The sequence below is a fragment of the Trachypithecus francoisi genome, unplaced genomic scaffold, assembly GCF_009764315.1.
Source record: "Trachypithecus francoisi isolate TF-2019V2 unplaced genomic scaffold, Tfra_2.0 Lachesis_group10, whole genome shotgun sequence".
Classification (NCBI taxonomy): domain Eukaryota; kingdom Metazoa; phylum Chordata; class Mammalia; order Primates; family Cercopithecidae; genus Trachypithecus; species Trachypithecus francoisi.
Genome location: NW_022681455.1, coordinates 70203323 through 70215350, shown reverse-complemented (window position 1 = coordinate 70215350; position 12028 = coordinate 70203323). Strand labels below are relative to the sequence as shown.

The window sequence follows — 12028 nt, the reverse complement described above, 5'->3', positions numbered from 1 at the left end:
TGTCAGCGTACAGTTTGTTTTCACGCTGTCACCATAGCAACAGGTCCTGCCCCCGGCGGTTCATCCTGCCTGGCCCCTCTCTGCTCGCCTGGCTCCTGCACCCACCACGCTCCCGCGGCCCCACACGCTTCTAGACTCAGCGTCCGCCTCCACCCAACAGATAGATGGGGTTTGCCTTTTCCTTTCAAATTGGGCTTCTCTGCTCCCATCTTCTCGGATGGGCCAGCAGTCATAGGAATGCCCTCTATGCCGTTCTGTTCACCTCTCCACAGTCACCCCGCCTGCCGCTGCTCCTCATTCTTTCCAAACCTTGAAATCAACCAAAAAGTGAAAAGTATTTTTGAACCCTGTAACAAAATATTTATGCATCATCATAAAAAAGCAACCATTATTGTGATATGTTACTTACAGTGAAAGTGTGAGGGCTAGAAGTTCACAATTCATTTTTGTTTTTGTTTTCGTTTTTTTTTTTTTGAGATGGAGTCTCCTTCTGCTGCCCAGCTGGAGGGCAATGTGCGTCTCGGCTCACTCCAATCTCTGCCTCCCGGGTTGAAGCTATTCTCCTGCCTCAGCCTCCAGAGTAGCTGGGACTACAGGTGCACACCACGCCTGGCTATTTTTAGTAGAGATGGGGTTTCACCATGTTGACCAGACTGGTCTCCATCTCCTGACCTCAGGTGATCTGTGCACCTCAGCCTCCCACAATGCTGGGATTACAGGCATGAGCCACTGTGCCCAGCCTCACAATTCATTTTTATTTTAGAAATTTAAATAAAGTATGTGATGATTCTATTTCATTATGCTATGGGGAACACACATTAAAATGGCTACTATTAATGGTGGTGAGAACTAATTTATTACATCCTGTAATGAATTATAATTTATTTTCCAAGGGTGCCTTCCTTCTGCTGCTGGTTGTATTTCAATTACTCACCCCCTGCCACCCTCTGCTATCATTTCTCAAAACCTGAAATATCATCCTAAATTTAGAGTTACAATTTTAGACATGTGCTAGTCCAAAGACAATTCCTTTAATCCAACTAGAGTTTAGAGTAACTGCTTGGGCCCTGATGCAGTAGCACAATTGCGTTTCACTAAGTCCTTGGCTAGGGACTTTTCTTTCTGTTCCATGCTGAATGCTGCTAAGTAACCAAGAGCCAAACTAGGTCCTCAAGGCATGAATAAGGAACCCAGAAAAATACTCCTGACAATGTATTCTTTACTCTAGATGTTTTTCCTTTCAAATAGTTTTTATTTTCACTTTGTTTTTCTCTCATTATAATAGTAATAAATGTGCATTATAGAAACCCTGAAAATTTGAATTTTAAATTAAATCACAGACAAAGAAAAAAAAATCACCTGTGGTTTTAACACTCTAAGACAAATCCTATCAAATTTTGGTATATTCCCTTCCAGTCTCTTCCTGTACATCAATTGATGTTTAATGTCAAAGTCAATTTCTCAACATAGATGGAAAGTTAAACATCTCTGGTTGCCTTGGGAAGGAAGTTGGTTCTGATGTCCCAGAAGTTCCCATTCAGCCTCATCTTATGATGGCCTTCCAATCCCACGCTCTAGCCACACCAAATTCCAACTGCTTCTCTAGGTGCTGTTCAAGAGCCATCACCACTGGACACTCTCCCAAGGGGTATCGTCTACACACTCTCATCCATCCTCTTTGCTTTTCTTATTTGTTTGACTGGTAATTTCTAGGTGCTGAATTTGTGGTGGACAGATTATAATATGCATGGGGCACCAACAAGAGCAAGGGACACAATGTGGAGAACATCGGAATAATTAGAACACACCATTTTAATTTCAGCCTACATGTAACTTTTGTGGCACTTTGAAAACCATCATTTTATTTTGTAGTCTAGCAATTTCTTTTATTTTGAGAGGTCCTAAGCACAGAGGATGAAGTGTGGAGGGTGGCATGATGGAGTTCAGATCCTCAGGCTTAGCTCTGCAATGACAAGCCTTTCAAGAGTCTACCACCTCTTTGAAGGAAGACTGATGTGGCCCTTCCTCTACTGTGTATGCCTATGTCTTCTCAGTTATTACACTGTATTATATTTCATTGCTTACAAGCCCCTTTCCTTGTTAGCTAGTGAGCTCCATGAGGGCAGGACCGTGCCTTGTCATTCATGTAGCTGACCTCTGGATTTTGGCCTTATTGTTTTCTGTTGTACTATGGTTAAATTTTCGTTTTGTTTTTGTGATCATTCATGACTAGGTATTATTCAAAATGCTTCTGTGAAAAAACCCCAAATTTCCACATAATGTTTACTTTTTATAAACATTTTAAATAGAATCTTCCTCTATTAGCCCATGAAAATATTTAAGAGGCAAAAGAAGTTTAAAGTAAAAGAATGAATATCTTTTACAGTAGAACTCGGGAAATATTTGTTGAATAAATACGGTATGCTGCATGTTTATTTTTAAGTGGAAATGCAACCTGTAAGCCCACTTTACATTCTTGGATCTGTACATTTATAATTAGTAAATAATAGAAGAGTGTTCACATTGGTACAAAAGGAAGAGGGATTTCTCTCTCTCTCTCTCTCCTTAGTTAACTGTATCATCCATATTAATATAAAAAAGAAGGCAATCCAGACTTACTTTTTCTCTTCAGCAACAATGTAACACTAATGGAAATCTGAATACTTTACAGCAAGATAGCATTACTTCACATGTCACTTTTGGATATTTCACACCTATCACCTTTTCCAAACCGACATTTATCTCAATACCTTATATTGCTGGTACTGTGGCAACTAATTGTAAAATCTTAATCATGTGACCATTGTTTACTCAATTCTGAATCTTAGGAGATTTGAAGTAATAGCTTACAAGTGAGTTTTTTAAAATTAAGAGTTAGAAAATCACCTCACTGAGTTCCCATAGAAATAAAAGATAATGCTCTAATAAAATTCTGATACATCTGTGAACACACTCTCATTACATTTTTTCTAGGCTGTGGAAATGATACAATATTTGAAAAAAATTCTGAAAATTTGTTTTCATTAAAAAAAAAGCCTCTAGGTATCCATATCTGCAGCACATATTGGTTAAAAGCTAAATATCCTTTTGAGCTTTTAAAGCAATATTCAAGTTAAAGAGCTAATTTTAATATTTTGAACAGGTAATTGCATTTTCCATGCATTTTTGCCAAAGTAGATGCAATCTGGAGAGCAAGCATTTTTTTGTTGTTGTTGTTGTTTTAGCAGAATTGGAGATTACAGATTGATACAGATTGTATAACTTAGTGCTGGGATTACTTGTTTTTTTATTGTTTTTTATTTTACTTATTTAGTATTATGACTTTCTTGACGTGAAAATTTGGGACCCAGAATAAATAATACTAGTACTCAAAACAGAAATGAAGGACACATTTAAATGCAGTATTAGAGGAAGTGTAGCTTACCTTTTTTTTTTTTTCTAAAGAGATAGACTTAGAGCTTTCTATGAATACCACATTCTGAAAAAATGTCTTCAAAACTCTCTCAGCTCTATGGGAGGCTTTCATAGCAAAGAGAAAATATGACTAGCCTTTGACTGAACTTGATGACTTTTTGTTGGCCTGGACTAACTGACTTCTTTGACTTTCATCCAAAATAAGGATTATAGTTTATGCTGTGATTCAGCATACACACATACAAAGATGCACACATACACATATAAATAAGACAGAAGTTCCTTTCTGGGTTAAGATGGTAGATTGAACATATACATCTAATCTTGTTCCTTTTGAAAAACCTACTAAAACTATAGTGATGAAATACTTTAAAAAAAGGCATAAACCCATAAAAGAAGAGAAAAGGAAAGGAGATGACAACAACATAATTTTGGAAGTGGGAAAGCAGATGGACAAGTTAGGTAACTGACTAGCTGATACCAGAAAGAAAACCCTATGCCAACACTGAGAAAAGCTAGGAACAACAAGATTTACACTTTAGAAAACTCAAAAGGCTCAGGAATTGGCAACATTAGGTACTTCTTGATCCAAGCATAAAGGGGGGATAACTAAGATAAGGAAGGTTGTGTGCAATCTCCCCCAGACTCCTGGGCATATGGTCCTCTTCTATTCCAGCAGAAGACGGAAATCTTTAGATGAGAGGTCACCCCCTCATCCAAAGATACATCCAACACAGTCAAAGGACAGGTATTCAACCAAAAACTGGGGTATTAAGTGATCCTAAACAGATTGAATGTTGAGGACCCACGGCAACCTGCTCGCTATCATAATAATGGTAGTAAGACCTTTTCCCTCCAGGAGTAACTACTGTCTGGGGAATCTGATCAGTGCAAGAAAAAAGAGCTAAAGATACTGTTGCCAGGAATTCCCCCAAAAGTGGTTGACTCAGGTCAACCTATGGTGAAGATCAAAGTTAATCAGCTGTAATACACTCAGACACTCCAGTCACCCTTCTAGTCTTCAACATTTTACTACGAGAAAACATTCAAGTTTACTAAGTATCTAAGGAAATCTTCCAACACAAAAATGGAGATCAAAAGCAACTAGAAGGTAACAGAAACTAAGGAAATGAAAATTTCAAAACATTGTCAATATCTTCACAGGTACAAGGCAAAATACTCTATCCATGCAACAAAAATAGGATACTAAAATAAAAGAACCCTTAGTCAACAACAACAAAACCAAAGAACCTTAGAAATGATAGCAGAAATGAAAATCTTAGTAAGAGGTTTGGAAGATAAAATTGGCCAAAACTCCTAGAAAGTAGAACAAAAAGACAAAAGAGGTAGAAAATGAAAGAGGAAGGATACGAAAATCAGGGCCAGTATGCAAGTCCAACTTTCAAATAACAGATTTTCATAAAGCAATAACAGAGAAAATGAAGGGAGAAAAGAAACCCAATAAGATATTCTAGAATGGACACTAACTATTTCCAGACATACAAGCTCTGAAAAATTTTGCCTTCCATACACTCTTCTCAGGAATGTATGATAGGATATACTTCATCAAAATGGCAAAGTAAACCAAGAGAGAGGGAGACACAGCCACAGAGCAGGGTGACATAGAGAGACACAACAGGAGTCAGCAGGGTGACAGTGAAGGAAAATTCCCGTGTGAAGGCAGTGTGCCAGGTGGAGAGGGAAATTGGTCCAGATAGGACTAGTGTGAATTGAGGGACAGACACACTGACAGCTGTCATCATCATGCCTTCTGTCATCATATCATCTTTTTACCTAAAAAAAATTGGATTTTTACTCTCTGAAATAATGGAGTGAATCAAGAAAGAAAAAAACACGAGATCCTGAAAACTGAGAATCCAATCTAGAAGAAAATAAAAGGGAATTCAAAAGATAATGCCTGTGCAGCAGGTTTAGAGAGCGGCCAGCTCAGGTAAAAGGAGAATGGAGGTTTCCAGAATGTGTTCTCAAAGAAAAGTCACAATGGGACCGATTGGTCACCTGACGCAATTTACCTTGTGTAAAATATTACTGAGAGATTATTGGAAGATGTGGGAAGAATTATGAAAACAGCAACAACGAACAAGCTGTTTAATTTACTACAGGAAAAGCAAAAGGTAAGAAACAACCATAGTGCAATGTAATATGTATACATAATGTAGACACTGAATTTTGACTTCTCAAAAAACTATAGTGACTTATGTTGAAAGGTTGGGAGGGTCTGCAGAAGGAAGAGTGAAATCTTCATTTACCAGAATAGAAAGTAAACGGTATTCAAAATGAGTTAGTCAGAAGTCAGCAGTACACTCATATTATTGGGAAAATATGGAGATATGTAAATATCAAGAGAAATAGCTAAAATAAATAGAAAATGGCTGCTCCTGGAAAGGTGGTCTAGGGATAGAGTGGGAGAGTTGAGGAAGAAAATCATTATAATCTGTAACAAAGGGCTTATATCATTTGGCTTTTATTATTTTAAGCCGAACTTTCAATTTTGAGGCAATTGTAGATTCACATGCACTTTGTAAGACACAACAAAGAGATTCTGTGTACCCTCTCTTCAGTTTCCTACAATGGTAACATCTTGCAAAACTACAGTGAAATATCACAGCCAGAATATTGACATTGATCCAGTCAAGATATAGACATTTCCATCACCACAAGGAGTCCTCATGTTGTCTTTTTAGAGCCATACGCCCTTCCTCCCAGCTCCCACCATGATTACTGGCAACCACTCATGATATGCATTTCTATAATTTCAAGAATGTTACATAAATGGAGATACACACACACACACACACATATGTATACACTTCCCACACTACACTAATGTATGATACATCAGTAATACTTAATAATTAATGATATGTGATCTTTTGGGATTGGTATATTTTCACTCAGCATAATTCTCTCAAGATTCAACCACATTGTTGTGTGTATCAATACTTCATTCACCTTTACTGCTGAGTAGTTTTCCATAGCATGTATGTGCCACAATTTCTTTAACCTTTTGTCTATTGAAAAGTTTAACCAATAGGCAAAAGGTTAAACAAATTGTGGCACATACATGCTGTGGAAAACTACTCAGTTGTATTTTAAATATATATAGTACATACATAATATCATCATATGCAATATATTAATATATCATATGTAATATAGTAATATATGTAATATATTATATAATAAATACTAATATTACTCTGGATTGTTTCCAGTTTTGGGTCATTACAAAGAAAGCTACTATGACCGTGCATATATAGGATTTATGGGAACATAACAATTTCTCTGGGTTAAATGCCCAAGAATAAAATTACTTGGTCGGATAGTAACCAACTGAATAGTTTTAAGAAACTACTAAACTTTTTTTCCCACCAGCAATGTGTAAGTGATCTGGCTTCTCTGCATCTCCACCAGCATTTTGTGTCATCTCTATGTTTTGTTTTAGCCATTCTGGCAGATGTGTAGTGATATCTCCTGTAGTTTTAACTGGTCTTTCCCCATGGGGCTGATGATAGTAAACATCTTTTCTTGCACTTATTTGCCATGTTTATATGCTCTTTGGTGAAATGTCCTTCATGTTTTCTGCCTATTGTCTAATTCAACTGGTGTTTTTTTTTTTTTCACCCCCCTCGTGGAGTTTTGAGGGTTCTTTATATATTGTAGTCAGATATGTCATTTGCACATATTTTCTCTCAGTTTGCAGCTTGTTTTTTCATCCCCTTAGTGTCATTTGCAGAGCAAAAGTTTTTAATTCAATGAGGTCCACTTTATCTCCTTCCTTCCTCCCTCCCTCCCTCCTTCCTTCCTCCCTCCCTCCCTCGCTTCCTTCCTTTTGTTTGTTTATTTATTTATTTATTTATTTCAGATGGTGTCTCGCTCTGTTGCCCAGGCTGGAGTGCAGTAGCGCGATCTTGGCTCACTGCAAGCTCCACCTCCCAGGTTCATGCCATTCTCCTGCCTCAGCCTCCCGAGTTGCTGGGACTACAGGCACCCGCCAGCACGCCTGGCTAATTTTTTGTATTTTTAGTAGAGGCGGGGTTTCACCATGTTAGCCAGGATGGTCTTGATCTCCTGACCTCGTGATTTGCCCGCCTCGGCCTCCCAAAGTGCTGCGATTACAGGCATGAGCCACTGCACCCGGCCTCTTTCTTTCTTTTTTGATGCAGTCTCGCACTGTGGCCTGGGCTGGAGTGCGTGGTGCAATCTCGGCTCACTGCAACCTCCACCTGCCAGGTTCAAACGATTCTTCTGTCTCAGCCTCCTGAGTAGCAGGGATTACAGGCACCTGCCACAATGTCCAGCTAATTTTTTGTATTTTTAGTAGAGACAGGGTTTCATCATGTTGGCCAGGCTGGTCTTGAACTCCTGACCTCGTGATTCGCCTGCCACGGCCTCCCAAAGTGCTGGGATTACAGGTGTGAGCCACCACACCCAGCCTATCTGTTTTTAAGGATAGTGCTTTTGTTGTCAAGCCTAAGAACTTTCTGCTGAGTTCTAGATCCCAAAGATCTTCTCTTACTTTTTTTCTAAAAGTTTTATGCTCTGTATTTAAGTCTGTGATTCATTTTGTGTTACTCTTCATTACTTGACCTTTAAAACCAGGTATACATATACTACTTTGGTAAAACCAAAAATCTTTGAATAAAACCCAAAGGGCTCAAGAAATGACACTGGCTCTTATTACTTGTGATACATTCTATAATATGTATTTCCTATTCCGTCCTATCCTATCCTGTCATACAACAGACCCTCCCATCTCATTCTACAACTTCTCTTCCCATCTTGTTTCATTTCACTAAAAGAATGCTGATCATAACCCATTCATTTGATTTCATGACACTCTACCATAGCTTGAAAAGCACGGTAGATACAGTGTTTTCTCCCTGGTTCACATCCCTCAGTTTTACTTTTCAGTATGTCTTCTTTTCTAACTTTTCTTTATCGCCAATTCTATCTCAGATGTTTAAAAAAATCACACACTGCTCTTTGACCCAAAAGAAAAAAAACTACTTTTTCCTGAGGTTTATTACTTGCTCCCTTCTCAGTGCTTCCCTAGGAGGTGACCAGAACTGCACACAGTCTGCATTTCTACTTAACTTGAGTCCTAAGAGAGCAAGGGCAGGCTCAACAGCCAGTTGAAATACATTCTGGGAAAATGAGAGACACTGTTGTTATTTTCTCTCTTAAGTTCTATGCCTTTTTACGGTCACATCAGAAATAGAACATCATCTCCTTATTCCTCACAAAACTATATTCTCAGTGACTTTCTGAAATACTTTTTTATTTCAACAGTCATTACAAACCTTTAGTATATGATTGATTATACCTATGGCAGGTAAAACATACTGTGCACAGGGCCTGCAACCACAGTAAACTAGGTTGCTGGGAGATTCAATCAAAATAGTTATCGACCCATGTTTACCAAATATGCTAACCAGTACTTTTTTGTGATTTGGTGAACTTGATTTTTTATTGTGTTTGTTCCCAGGCTTGCTAATTAACAACATTCAGAAACACTAATCACACTAATGAGGGAATCTATTATGTAAGATACCACTGCACTTGAGTATTTCTCTTCACAATCAATGACTCCATTGTAGATAATTCATGCATCCTCAGCATCTTAAATTACATTAATTATGATATGAATGTCTCTAAGATTCTCTATTAAAGATTGTCAATTAACCTTACTTACTGGCTAGCAGAAATGCTGGCAAAATTTCACGGAACAGTTGCTGACACTTAATTGAAATGAATTTCTCTATTTTGAGTGATGGTGCGAAGCACTAGAGAGTTTTCAAAAACAATTAATATAGTCTCTACTGCTAAAACTGCTGATCATACATCTAGTAACTGCCCATAAGGTGAAAAGAAAAACACAATAAAATTTGTTTTCTTTCTTCTTTTTAATTGCATATGTTATATATACTATCTTTATTCAAATGGAAACACTAGAATATGTTTTCATATATTCCTTAAAAATTATTGCAACTGTAAAACAGTGGAGGAGTTTCCTTATCTTCTTAGAGTCACTCAAATACTCACTTATTTGAATACCTCAAACACTCACTTACTGCTGAACTGTGATTCAGCAATAACAGTTTCAATAATATCATACCCTTTGCCTCTGTGGTGCATCTCATTTGTGTGTGGGATTTTCAAAACCCCCAAACAATTTTTATTAATAAAGTTTAATTGATTCCTGAATAATTAAATAGTAAACCATTTATTTGTTCACAATGTGTTCATTATTAATTCATTTAAAATAAATATTTTCCAAACTTCTATTATGTGCCATGCCCTGTGCTGTCATATAGTAAACCAATGTCTCTCTCTCAGAGTAACTGAAGTATTTCTGGCAAAGGCGGTATTTCCACTGCCTTTATCTTTAATAAAGGAAGTGGTCCCTGATACATAGTATTATTTCTGTGATTACATGAATTATTCAACATGAGGACTCTTAAAACTCACTCCAAGGAATAAAGGACTAAAGTTTGTATGAGCATATAACTTTTAACCTTCTGTTTACCACAGGTAGAAATTGTCATCAAGTACCGGAAGAAGGGAAGACAAATACATGCAAATTAATCAAGTCCAGGATTTCAATTCGTCAAAATTAATGCAGAAATCAGCATTAATTAATTAATTAATTACAACAATATATTTAATATATTGAGCACCTATTCTGTGCTGGGCATTGTACAACAATTTTACACACATTATATCTTATTATTACTCACATAACCCTATAAGGTAGGTATTATTTGTACTACCCTAAAAAGAGAGAGAGAACAAATTAAAGTGGCAGTGAGGTTAAGTCATTTGTCTCATCTCACCCAACCTAGTGGGGGAACCAGGATTTAAAACAAGTTCTGTTTTACTCCAGCACCAAGCACTGTGTCTGATTAATTCAATTTTCATAAAAATTTCCTTGAGAACATACTATAGTCATAGCACTATTAGTTTCCCAATAGAAAATAAAGACAGAAAACTCACAGCCTGGTGAAAACATTTTTTTAAAACTCATATACAAAAACTAATTTTTATAGATTTTTATAGTTTCAATAGTATATCACTGAAGTGTGCACAGCAAAAGCAAGGTAAATTCATAGACTAGAATGACTGCCTTTATTAGAACCAAACAGTGAGATAATCCTGGTAAAGCCAAGTGGTCAATCACATTCAGATCATTGGGATAGTCACTGCTCCACACCTGACATCATCTCAGATAGCCTTCTCAATGTATAACTGAACTAGTCAAATTAGATGAGATCAATGAATTGGTTTTTTTTTTTTTTTTTTTTTTTGAGACAGGGTCTTGTTGTGTTGCCCAGGCTGGAGTGCAGTGATGCGATCATGGCTCACTGCAGCCTCAACCTCCTGGGCTCAAAAGATCCCCTCACTTCTCAGCCCCACAAGTGGCTGGGGCTACAGGCATGTGCCACCGCGCCCAACCTAATTTTTATATTTTTTATAGAGATGGGGTTTCGTCATGCTGCCCAGGCTAGTCTCTAACTCCTGGGCTCAAGTGATCCACCAGCCTGGGCCTCCCAAAGTGTGGGGATCACAGGTGTCAGCCACTGTGCCTGGTGATGAATTGCTCTTACCATTCTAAGCTAAAACACTACTTCATCTTAGGGGGAAACATTCTGAATCAATGGCAAAATGAGTGAGAGGGAGTTATGTAATCCTGTCTCCACAAGGACGAGATCTGTTTCCTTCGAACCATATTCAGAGACATCTGATTGCAATCAAAGCAGCCACGTTTTATAATGACACTACAAGTTACAGAATCACAAATCTATATTATTAATCAAATCTGCTGGAGAATTCTAAATAGATCTTGATATGGTTTGGCTCTGTATCCCTACCCAAATCTCATGTTGAGTTGTTATTCCCAATGTTGGGAGAGGGACCGGGTGGGAGGTGAATGGATCATGGGAGTGGATTATGGTTTAAAAGTGTGGCACTTTGCCCTCCACTCTCACTCTCTCACTCTCTCTGTCTCTCTTTCTCTTCTGACACCATGTAAAGACACGTTTCCTTCCCCTTCGCCCTTCTGACATGACTGTAAGTTTCCTGAGGCCTCTCAGGCATGCTTCCTGTACAGGGTGTGGAACTGTGAGTCAATTAAACTTTTCTTCATAAATCACCCAGTCTCAGGTAGTTCTTTATAGCAGTGTGCGAACAAACTAATACAGATCTGGTAAATTTTCCCCCAACTTTCCACTCTTATTCAGCTAGCAGTAATAGTGCTAGGAAATGTCAACATGTTAACACCAAAATCATCTGGACTAACTTGTCTAGAGATGGTAACATAAGCATTGTTTAAAAAAAATGGAAATTACTCACTCAAAACCACTCAACCACATGGAAATTGAACAACCTGCTCCTGGAAGACTACTGGGGTACATAATGAAATGAAGGCAGAAATAAAGATGTTCTTTGAAAACAATCAGAACAAAGACACAATACACCAGAATCTCTGGGACACATTTAAATCAGTGTATAGAGGGAAATTTATAGCACTAAATGCCCACAAGAGAAAGCAGGAAAGATCTAAAATTGACACCCAACATCACAATTAAAAGAA

At 37.7% G+C, this 12028-nt stretch overlaps 1 protein-coding gene across 2 annotated transcripts in view; it reads right to left on the bottom strand.

The window, feature by feature from the left end:
• KCNQ5 (potassium voltage-gated channel subfamily Q member 5) overlaps positions 1-12028 on the bottom strand; it is a 591803-nt gene that overhangs the window by 43073 nt on the left and 536702 nt on the right. The window lies entirely within an intron of this gene.